Here is a 13020-nt window from a genome sequence, read left to right on the forward strand (position 1 = left end):
GACTGACTGACTGACTGACTGACTGACTGACTGACTGACTGACTGACTGACTGACTGACTGACTGACTGACTGACTGACTGACTGACTGACTGACTGACTGACTGACTGACTGACTGACTGACTGACTGACTGACTGACTGACTGACTGACTGACTGACTGACTGACTGACTGACTGACTGACTGACTGACTGACTGACTGACTGACTGACTGACTGACTGACTGACTGACTGACTGACTGACTGACTGACTGACTGACTGACTGACTGACTGACTGACTGACTGACTGACTGACTGACTGACTGACTGACTGACTGACTGACTGACTGACTGACTGACTGACTGACTGACTGACTGACTGACTGACTGACTGACTGACTGACTGACTGACTGACTGACTGACTGACTGACTGACTGACTGACTGACTGACTGACTGACTGACTGACTGACTGACTGACTGACTGACTGACTGACTGACTGACTGACTGACTGACTGACTGACTGACTGACTGACTGACTGACTGACTGACTGACTGACTGACTGACTGACTGACTGACTGACTGACTGACTGACTGACTGACTGACTGACTGACTGACTGACTGACTGACTGACTGACTGACTGACTGACTGACTGACTGACTGACTGACTGACTGACTGACTGACTGACTGACTGACTGACTGACTGACTGACTGACTGACTGACTGACTGACTGACTGACTGACTGACTGACTGACTGACTGACTGACTGACTGACTGACTGACTGACTGACTGACTGACTGACTGACTGACTGACTGACTGACTGACTGACTGACTGACTGACTGACTGACTGACTGACTGACTGACTGACTGACTGACTGACTGACTGACTGACTGACTGACTGACTGACTGACTGACTGACTGACTGACTGACTGACTGACTGACTGACTGACTGACTGACTGACTGACTGACTGACTGACTGACTGACTGACTGACTGACTGACTGACTGACTGACTGACTGACTGACTGACTGACTGACTGACTGACTGACTGACTGACTGACTGACTGACTGACTGACTGACTGACTGACTGACTGACTGACTGACTGACTGACTGACTGACTGACTGACTGACTGACTGACTGACTGACTGACTGACTGACTGACTGACTGACTGACTGACTGACTGACTGACTGACTGACTGACTGACTGACTGACTGACTGACTGACTGACTGACTGACTGACTGACTGACTGACTGACTGACTGACTGACTGACTGACTGACTGACTGACTGACTGACTGACTGACTGACTGACTGACTGACTGACTGACTGACTGACTGACTGACTGACTGACTGACTGACTGACTGACTGACTGACTGACTGACTGACTGACTGACTGACTGACTGACTGACTGACTGACTGACTGACTGACTGACTGACTGTTTCTGTCTGCAGCACATGAAAGCTGCCCGATCCTCATCAAAGCCACGCTCACCTTTTGTCCTGTATTCGGCTGCCTCAGAGATGCAGTCATTCACATGCTGCTGGAGGCCTACACACACATAAATAATCATTCAGAGGCTTGCTGTGGAGGTGTTTGTGCCATGGACTATAGACTGGTAGAGAATCAAATTTTATTTGTCACATGCTTCGTAAACAACAGGTGTAGACTAACAGTGAAATGCTTACTTACCGGTCCTTTTCCAACAATGCAGAGTAAAACATTATTTTTTTATGAAATGGTGACACAAGGAATAAATACACAAATAACAATAACGAGTAAAAATAACATGGTTATATACAGTATAGGGAGTACCAGTACCAAGTCGATGTGCAAGGGTACGAGGTAATTGCCGTAGCTATGTACATATACAGTACCAGTCAAAAGTTTGTACACACCTACGCATTCCAGGGTTTTTCTTTATTTTTACAATTTTCTACATTGTAAAATAATAGTAGAGACATCAAAACTATGAAATAACACATATGGAATCATGTAGTAACCAAAAAAGTGACCAAGAGTAACCAAGAGATTCTTCAAAGTAGCCACCCTTTGCCTTGATGACAGCTTTGCACACTCTTGGCATTCTCTCAACCAGCTTCATAGGGTAGTCACCTGGAATGCATTTCAATTAACAGGTGTGCCTTGTTAACAGTTAGTTTGTGGAATTTCTTTCCTCAATGCGTTTGAGCCAATCAGTTATGTTGTGACAAGGTAGGGGTAGTATACAGAAGATAGCCCTATTTGGTAAAAGACCACGTCCATATTATGGCAAGACAAGCTCAAATAAGCAAAGAGAAACGACAGTACATCATTACTTTAGGACATGAAGGTCAGTCAATACGGAACATTTCAAGAACTGTGAAAGTTTCTTCAAGTGCACTCGCAAAAACCATCAAGCGCTATGATGAAACTGTCTCTCATGAGGACCGCCACAGGAAAGGAAGAGCCAGAATTAAGTTCATTAGAGTTAACTGCACCTCAGATTGCAGCCCAAATAAATGCTTCACAGAGTTCAAGTAACAGACATCTCAACATCAACTGTTCAGAGGAGACTGCATGACTCAGGCCTTCATGGTCGAATTGCTGCAAAGAAACCACTACTAAAGGACACCAATAAGAAGAAGAGACTTGCTTGGGCCAAGAAACACAAGCAATGGACAAAAGATCGGTGGAAATCTGTCCTTTGGTCTGATGAGTCCAAATTTGAGATTTTTGTGAGACGCAGAGTAGGTGAACGGATGATCTCTGCATGTGTGGTTCCCACCATGAAGCACGGACGATGAGGTGTGGGGGTCCTTTGCTGGTGACACTGTGATTTATTTAGAATTCAAGACACACTTTACCAGCATGGCTACCAAAGCATTCTGCAGCGATACGCCATCCCATCTGGTTTGCGCTTAGTGGGACTATCGTTTGTTTTTCAACAGGACACTAACCCAAAACACACCTCCAGGCTGTGTAAGGGCTATTTGACCAAGAAGGTGAGTGATTGAGTGCTGCATCAGATGACCTGGCCTCCACAATCACCCAACCTCAACCCAATTGAGATGGTTTGGGATGAGTTGGACCGCAGAGTGAAGGAAAAGCAACCAACAAGTGCTCAGCATATGTGGGAACTCCTTCAAAACTGTTGGAAAAGCATTCCTCATGAAGCTGGTTGAGAGAATGCCAAGTGTGCAAAGCTGTCATCAAGGCAATGGGTGGCTACTGAAGAATCTCAAATATAAAATATATTTGGATTTGTTCAGCACTTTTTTGGTTACTACATGATTCCATATGTGTTATTTCATAGTTTTGATGTCTTCACTATTATTCTACAATGTAGAAAATAGTAAAAATAAAGAAAAACCCTTGAATTAGTAGGTGTGTCCAAACTTTTGACTGGTACAGTAGGGATTAAATGAATAGGCAACAGGATAGATAATAGACAGTAGTAGCAGCGTATGTGGTGAGTGTTAAAGTGTGTGTGTGTGGAGTCGGTGTGCGTGTGTTATTTGTGTGTATGTGTGTTGGGGTGTCAGTGTAAGTGTGTGTGTGAGTGTGTGTGTGTGGTAAAGATTTTTTTTAAACGGAATAACGTTAGAGTCCAGGGTGTGTGCGTAGAGTCCGTGCAAGAGAGCAAAAAAGGGTAAATGCAGGAGGTCCGAGTAGCCATTTGATTAGCTATTTAGCAGACTTGTTTAGCAGTCTTATGGCTTGTGGGTAGAAGCTGTTCAGGGTCCTGTTGGTTCCAGACTTGGCACACTGGTACCGCTTCAAATCACATTTTATTTGTCGCATGCTCCGAATACAACAAGTGTAGTAGACCTTACTGTGAAATTCTGACTAACTGTATATTTGTAGTGATTGGGTGTATTGATACACCATCCAGAGTGTAATTAATAACTTCACCATGCTAAAAGGGATATTCAATGTCTGTTTTTTTTGTATTTTTACCCATCTACCAAAAGGTGCCCTTCTTTGCGAGGCATTGGAAAACATCCCTGGTCTTTGTGGTTGAATCTGTGTTTGAAATTCACTGCTCGACTGAGGGACCTTACAGATAATTGCATGTGTAGGGTACAGAGAGGAGGTAGTCATTCAAAAATCATATTAAACACTTATTGCACACTGAGTGAGTCCATGTGACTTGTTAAGCACATTTTTACTCCTGAACTTATTTAGGCATGCCATAAGGGGTCCAATACTTATTGACTCAAGACATTTCAGCTTTTCATTTTTCATTAGTTAAAAAAAGTTCTAAAAACATAATTCCACTTTGACATTATGGGGTATTGTGTGTAGACCAGTGACACAAAATCTCAATTTAATAAATTGTGCATAGAGCCAGTGCAATAGAGACATTGCAAATAAAAAGGGGGTCAATGCAAATAGTCCGGGTAGCCATTTGATTAACTGTGCAGCAGTCTTATGGCTTGGGTGTAGAAGCTGTTTAGGAGCCTTTTGGTCCCAGACTTGGCGCTCCGGTACGACTTGGCGCTCCGGTACAGCTTGCCGTGCGGTAGCAGAGAGAACAGTCTATGACTTGGGTGGCTGGAGTCTTTTTAGGGCCTTCCTCTGACATCGCCTGGTATATAGAGGTCCTGGATGGAAGGGAGCTTGGCCCGAGTGATGTACTTGGCCGTATTCACTACCCTCTGTAGCGCATCACGGTCGGATGCCAAACAGTTGCCATACCAAGCGGTGATGCAGCCAGTCAAGATGCTCGCAATGGTGCAGATGTATAACTTTTTGAGGATCTGAGAGCCCATGGACTTAGGAAAATTGCAATTGGCTCAGAACAGGACAGCACGGCTGGCCCTTGGATGTACACAGAGAGCTAACATTAATAATATGCATGTCAATCTCTCCTGGCTCAAAGTGGGGGAGAGATTGACATGTTGAATGAACCGAGCTGTCTGTTTGAACTACTGGCACACAGCTCGGATACCCATGCATACCCCACAAGACATGCCACCAGAGGTCTCTTCACAGTCCCCAAGTCAAGAAGAGACTATGGGAGGTGCACAGTACTACATAGAGCCATGACTACATGGAACTCTATTCTACATCAAGTAACTAATGCCAGCAGAAATTTTTGATTTAAAAAACATAAAAATACACCACATGGAACAGCGGGACTGTGAAGCAATACAAACATAGACACATGCATACAAACACATGATAACATACGCACTATACACACATGTACACATGGATTTTGTGTTATAGATATGTGGTAGTAGAGTACAATTGTGGTCAAAAGTTTTGAGAATGACACAAGTATTGGTCTTCACAAAGTTTGCTACCAGATGTTACTATGGTATACTGAAGTATAATTACAAGCATTCCATAAGTGTCAAAGGCTTTTATTGACAATTACATTAAGTTTATGCAAAGAGTCAATATTTGCAGTGTTGACCCTTCTTTTTCAAGACCTCTGCAATCCGCCCTGGCATGTTGTCAATTAACTTCTGGGCCACATACTGACTGATGGCAGCCCATTCTTGCATAATCAATGCTTGGAGTTTGTCAGAATTTGTGGGTTTTTGTTTGTCCACCCGCCTCTTGAGGATTGACCACAAGTTCTCAATGGGATTAAGGTCTGGGGAGTTTCCTGGCCATGGACCCAAAATGTCGATGTTTTGTTCACTTAGTTATCACTTTTGTCTTATGGCAAGGTGCTCCATCATGCTGGAAAAGGCATTGTTCGTCACCAAACTGTTCTTGGATGGTTGGGAGAAGTTGCTCTCGGAGGATGTGTTGGGACCATTCTTTATTCATGGCTGTGTTCTTAGGCAAAATTGTGAGTGAGCCCACTCCCTTGGCTGAGAAGCAACCCCACACATGAGTGGTCTCAGGATGCTTTACTGTTGGCATGACACAGGACTGATGGTAGCGCTCACCTTGTCTTCTCCGGACAAGATTTTTTCCGGATGCCCCAAACAATCGGAAAGGGGATTCATCAGAGAAAATGACTTTACCCCAGTCCTCAGCAGTCCAATCCCTGTACCTTTTGCAGAATATCAGTCTGTCCCTGATGTTTTTCCTGGAGAGAAGTGGCTTCCTCGCTGCCCTTCTTGACACCAGGCCATCCTCCAAAAGTATTTGCCTCACTGTGCGTGCAGATGCACTCACACCTGCCTGCTGCCATTCCTGAGCAAGCTCTGCCGTGATCCCGCAGCTGAATCAACTTTAGGAGACGGTCCTGGCGCTTGCTGGACTTCCTTGGGCACCCTGAAGCCTTCCTCACAACAATTGAACCTCTCTCCTTGAAGTTCTTGATGATCCGATAAATGGTTGATTTAGGTGCAATCTTACTAGCAGCAATATCCTTGCCTGTGAAGCCCTTTTTGTGCAAAGCAATGATGACGGCACGTGTTTCCTTGCAGGTAACCATGGTTAACATGGCACCACCCTCCTTTTAAAGCTTCCAGTCTGTTATTCTAACTCAATCAGCATGACAGAGTGATCTCCAGCCTTGTCCTCGTCAACACTGTGTTAACAAGAGAATCACTGACATGATGTCAGCGGGTCCTTTTGTGGCAGGGCTGAAATGCAGTGGAAATGTTTTTGGGGGATTAAGTTAATTTTCATGGCAAAGAGGCACTTTGCAATTAATTGAAATTCATCTGATCACTCTTCATAACATTCTGGAGTATATGCAAATTGCCATCATAAAAACTGAGGCAGCAGACTTTGTGAAAATTAATATTTGTGTCATTCTCAAAACTTTTGACCATGACTTTAGAGGCCTTAATATGTTGTGAAATCTGTTATGAATGTATTGTCATGTTTTTAAAATGTATAGCTGCCTTCGTTTTGCTTGGAGGGCACTATGGTGTTGAATGCTGAGCTGTAGTCAATGAACAGCATTCTTACATAGGTATTCATTTTGTCCAGGTGGGTGAGAGAAGTGTGGAGTGCAATAGAGATTGCGTCATCTGAGGATCACCTGAGGATTGTGGTGGGGTTATGCAAATTGGAGTGGGTCCAGGGTGTCTGGGATGATGGTGTTGATGTGAGCCATGACCAGCCTTTCAAAGCATTTAATGGTTATAGATGTGAGTGCTACGGGGTGATAGTCATTTAGGCTGGTTAATTTGGAGTTCTTGTGCATGGGGACTATGGTGTTCTGCTTGAAACAAGTTGGTATTACAGACCGGGTCAGGGATAGGTTGAAAATGTCAGTGAAGACACTTGCAAGCTGGTCAGCATATGCTCCGAGTACACGTCCTGGTATTCCGTCTGGCCCCACAGCCTTGCCAATGTTAACCTGTTTAAAGGTCTTACTCACATCGACTACGGAGAGCGAGATCACACAGTAATCTAGAACAGCTGGTGCTCTCATGCATGCTGTGGCGACCTGTCATTCAGGGCAGGTGGGGCAGAGCTTTTTGGCTTGCCTGTTTTGCATGTTATTTTGGCATTAATACGTGTCACATATCAGTTTGCAAACAATAAAATAAAAACAATTAAAATATTGAGTTAATAAAGCTACATACAAACATAGTCTCTTTTTTGCTTTCTTGAGTAAGGCATCTCCAAAATGCAGGCGTTTCAGGCTAGATAAGTGCTTTCTTTGGTGGTGGGGCAGCCAGCAGAAAATACAGAGCGTAGGGGTTGATAATGTTCTCTAGTTGCGCCGTGATTGGCTCAGTGTTCTGTCACTCATGGGGACACTACGTCATTGCCAAATCTAAGGGTAGAGCTCGAAAACAGAGTCTGACACTTCCCCGATCTACAGAGAGGGGGAGTCATCAGACTCGATCTGGTTCACCTGAGTTCTGAGCACACCTGTCAGTAATTAGTGTAGGATTTAAGGTGTGCTCAGAAGTTCAGTCGGTGCGAGGTATTGTTCCATTGTGACTTGCTAAGCGTTTTGTTCCGAGAGAGAGAGAGAGAGAGAGAGAGAGAGAGAGAGAGAGAGAGAGAGAGAGAGTTTGTTGTTTTTGATTGTATCCGACCTGTGCCTTGTTGTTTGACTCCCCGAATTGCTTAATCCTCTGCTTGTCTACCCCAGTGATTACCGTCCTCTGATCCTGTGTCTGTGACCTCGACTACGACTAAGCCCGCTCCCTTGGTACCTCTGCCTGTCTCTGCCTGGCCCGGTTTTGACCACAGCCCGCCCGACCACGATTAAGCTATTCCCTTGTCTGTACTCTAATAAAGCATCGCTATTCTGCGATTGGATCTTACCACTCTGTCCGAGTATTCATTACAGAATACCTCGCCTTTACCATGGATCCAGCGGAATTACAGAGGCGATGGGAGATACAGGAGAAACGGATGGATGAACTCCTGCAGCTACTCAACGCTGGTGCGGCTGAAGGCACCACCCCGAGCACGGTCAGTCCTCGTCATGCACCTCCGATTTCTCTACCGACAAGGTACGACGGGGAACCTGGCAAATGTCAGGGGTTTCTACTCCAGACGTCCCTGTATATGTCGTATAATCGTACTATGTTTCCCGATGACCGTAGCAGGGTGGATTTCATGATTTCTCTGCTAACGGGAAGAGCACTGGATTGGGCTACTGCGCTTTGGGCAGCTGAGGTCCCCGAGTTGAATGCGGAAGTTCAGTTCAAGAGACTGTTCCAAGAGGTGTTCGACCACCCAGTATCTGGGCGTAGTGTGGGAGACCAACTATGCGAACTTCAGCAGGGCCGTCGCACAGTAGCCGACTACGCTTTAGAGTTCCGTACTATAGCAGCCGGAAGCGGATGGAGCGAGACTGCTTTGCTCACCGTTTTCCGAAGAGGGCTGCGCAAAGACGTACAGACTGAGTTGGCTTGTCGAGGAGATATCACTGCGCTACATGAGTTTATCAAAATAGCCATCTCTATTGATAATCTGATAGTGCAACACAAGGTATCCACAGTCCGGGAGCCCTCGATCACTGGTCCTAAGCAATCGACAGAGCGGAGGAGAGAATCTGAGGAGGAACCTATGCAACTGGGACGGTCACCTCTACAAGGTTCGGTGAGACAACAACGTCGGCAAGACGGACTATGCCTGTATTGTGGTCAGTCGGGTCATTTCGTTCGTCAATGTCCGGTACGACCAAACCGTACCCCAGAATATCGCCTCGGAACTGCCAAACCGGTGAGTGAGACTCAAGTTTTGAACATTACATCTAAACAAATGTATGTGCCAGTTACCTTATCTGTCGGAGAGAAGGTGCGCAGGTTGGAAGGACTTATTGATTCCGGAGCGGCTGCCAGCTTTCTGGATATGGGTCTTGCTGAGGAGTTGGGTGTTCAACTTATCCCAATTCAACCTCCCCTGCGAGTCAACGCGCTGGACGGTGAGCCCATGGGCACTGGGTTCATTACGCACCGTACAGAGGTAATCAAGTTACAAGTGGGCTCCATACACCATGAGAACATAATTTTTTTCGTCATCTCCGCTCCACGGGAGCCGCTAGTTCTCGGCCACCCCTGGCTCGTCACCCATGATCCGGTCATCTCCTGGAAATCTGGCGATATCACGGCTTGGAGTGAGGTATGTAGGGCAGAGTGCCTCAATTTACCGTGCAAAATGTCTACTGTGGAGGATGCGCAGGGTGCGGTGTCTACTGTTGTCCCTACAGAATACCAGGATTACGCGCAGGTGTTCTCCAAGGAGAGGGCTACCGTGTTACCACCTCATCGGGCCTGGGACTGCGGGATTGATCTGCTATCCGGGGCTACACCTCCTCGTGGAAGAATCTACCCGTTGTCACAGCCGGAACGAGAATCGATGAGCCAGTATATTGATGAGGCGCTACAGCAAGGGGCCATTCGCCCATCTACGTCTCCCGCCGCCTCCAGTTTTTTCTTCGTGAAGAAAAAGGATGGCGGACTGCGTCCTTGTATAGACTATCGAGGGTTGAACGATATTACCATCAAAAATCGTTACCCTCTTCCTTTGATTCCAGCAGCCCTCGAACAGGTGGGACAGGCCTCCATGTACAGTAAACTGGACCTCAGGAGTGCGTACAATCTGGTGCGTATTAGAGAAGGGGATGAATGGAAGACCGCCTTCATCACACATCGAGGACACTACGAATATTGTGTCATGCCCTATGGACTTACCAACGCGCCCTCAGTATTCCAGGCGTTCATGAATGACATTTTCAGGGACATGATTGATCGCTTTGTTATAGTGTACATTGATGACATCCTAATATATTCTAACTCTCTGAGTGAACATGTGTCCCATGTACGACAGGTTCTGGATCGGCTCCTACAACATTCTCTGTTCGTGAAGGCAGAAAAGAGTGAATTCCATGTCACTACGATTTCCTTCCTTGGGGCCATACTCACTCCCGACGGGGTTAAACTGGATGAATCCAAGGTGCAAGCGGTACAAGACTGGCCTCAACCCCAGACGGTGAAAGAGCTCCAGAGATTCTTAGGGTTTGCCAATTACTATAGACGGTTCGTGCGTAATTTCAGCACAACCGCAGCGCCCCTGTCGGCGATGACCAGCTACAAGGGGCGCGGTCTGAACTGGACGGAGGGGGCAGTGCGTGCGTTTGAGACGTTGAAACAACGCTTTACCACCGCTCCTATTCTATGTCAGCCGGACCCTACCTTACCGTTTATCGTGGAAGTGGACGCTTCGGAGGTTGGAGTTGGAGCCGTGTTATCCCAACGCCAAGGTGAGCCGCCTAAATCACGACCCTGTGCTTTCTTTTCAAGGAAACTGACTTCTGCCGAGCAGAACTATGACGTGGGTAATCGGGAATTACTGGCGGTGAAGTTAGCACTGGAAGAGTGGAGACATTGGTTGGAGGGAGCAGAGCATCCGTTCCAAGTGCTCACGGACCACCGCAACCTGGAGTATCTTCACAGTGCCAAACGACTGAACTCCCGACAGGCAAGGTGGCCTTTATTCTTCAACCGTTTCCGATTCACTGTCTCTTATATCTCCGGGTCCAAGAATGGTAAGGCGGACGCGCTTTCCCGACGGTTCGAGCGCGCGGAAAGACCCGTGGAGCCAGAACCTATTCTCCCCATGAGTTGCCGTGCTGGTCCTGTGAGGTGGGCTATTGATGACACTATTCAGGAGAGCTTACAAGCGGAACCAGCCCCTCCAGAAACCCCGGTGTCTAAGGTGTTTGTACCAGCTCCACTTCGACCTCAACTGATGGAATGGTGCCACACGTCGCTGGGCTCTGGTCATCCCGGAATCACTCGAACTACACGACTCATCAGCCGAAAATACTGGTGGGATTCCCTCACAGATGACGTCAGAGACTATGTCTTATCCTGTCCAGTATGTGCTCAGTCCAAGGTACCTCGTGCACTACCGGAGGGTAAGCTGATGCCATTGCCAACTCCTCAACGACCCTGGTCGCACATTGCAATGGACTTTGTTACCGACCTACCAGAATCAGAGGGCCATACTGTAATTCTCGTGGTCATCGATCGTTTCTCCAAGATGTGCCGGTTAGTACCCATGACCCGTTTGCCTAACGCCACTCAGATGGCTGAGACTATGTTTACCCAGGTGTTCCGGCAGTTTGGTGTCCCGGAGGATATTGTTTCCGACCGGGGACCCCAGTTTGTATCCCGGGTATGGAAGGCCTTCTGCGAACGCTTGGGCATCTCGGTTAGCCTAACCTCCGGATATCATCCCCAGGCCAATGGGCAGACAGAACGGCTCAACCAGGAAATTGGGAAATATCTACGGCAACAATGTTCGCGGCAGCCGCAAGAGTGGAGCCGATTCCTTCCTTGGGTAGAGTATGCTCAGAACTCACTCATTCACACCTCCCTACGCCTAACGCCCTTCCAGTGTGTTCTAGGGTATCAACCACCCCTGTTCCCGTGGGATACCGCATCAGGGATGGTACCGGCTGTGGACGAGCGGTTCCGTCGGAGTGCGCAGGTCTGGGAGACGGCCCATCAACATCTCAGTCAAGCCTCACAACAGCAAAAGACCTACGCCGACCGACGCCGGAGACCTACTCCCACTTATCAACCCGGGCAACGAGTGTGGCTGTCTACCCGAGACCTGCGGTTCCGACGGAGCTGCAAGAAGCTCCAACCCTGGTGCATCGGTCCTTTCAAGGTACAGAGACGTATTAACCCTGTCACCTACCGTCTGTTACTCCCTCAACACTACAGGATAAACCCTACGTTCCACGTCTCCCTATTGAAACCTGTCCACTATAGCCCGATGTACCCCCCAATCGCCCAAAAACCTACTACACCACCTTTGGAGGAGGAACAGGACACCACCTATACAGTCCACGAGATACTGGAGTCAAGACGGAGACGAGGGGGCATCGAATATCTCGTGGACTGGGAGGGATATGGACCTGAGGAACGGTCCTGGGTCCCTGCTAAGGACATACTGGATCCCGCTCTCAAGGCCACTTTCCACGCTGAACACCCAGATCATCCAGGACCCCGACCCAGAGGAAGACCACCCGGTAGAGGTAGAAGGCCGTCAGGAGCCGGCCCTGGGGAGGGGGGTACTGTAAGGGATCGGGGGTTGGCTGGGCCTAGACAGAGTCTGACACTTCCCCGATCTACAGAGAGGGGGAGTCATCAGACTCGATCTGGTTCACCTGAGTTCTGAGCACACCTGTCAGTAATTAGTGTAGGATTTAAGGTGTGCTCAGAAGTTCAGTCGGTGCGAGGTATTGTTCCATTGTGACTTGCTAAGCGTTTTGTTCCGAGAGAGAGAGAGAGAGTTTGTTGTTTTTGATTACCCGTGTATCCGACCTGTGCCTTGTTGTTTGACTCCCCGAATTGCTTAATCCTCTGCTTGTCTACCCCAGTGATTACCGTCCTCTGATCCTGTGTCTGTGACCTCGACTACGACTAAGCCCGCTCCCTTGGTACCTCTGCCTGTCTCTGCCTGGCCCGGTTTTGACCACAGCCCGCCCGACCACGATTAAGCTATTCCCTTGTCTGTACTCTAATAAAACATCGCTATTCTGCGATTGGATCTTACCACTCTGTCCGAGTATTCATTACAGCTGCCATAGCGTTACATTAGAAGTGCCCATCCAAGAAGGCTCAAGGTCATTGGCCACAGATAAAAT

This window comes from Coregonus lavaretus (assembly GCF_964263955.1).
Source record: "Coregonus lavaretus genome assembly, chromosome: 31".
NCBI classification, from domain to species: domain Eukaryota; kingdom Metazoa; phylum Chordata; class Actinopteri; order Salmoniformes; family Salmonidae; genus Coregonus; species Coregonus lavaretus.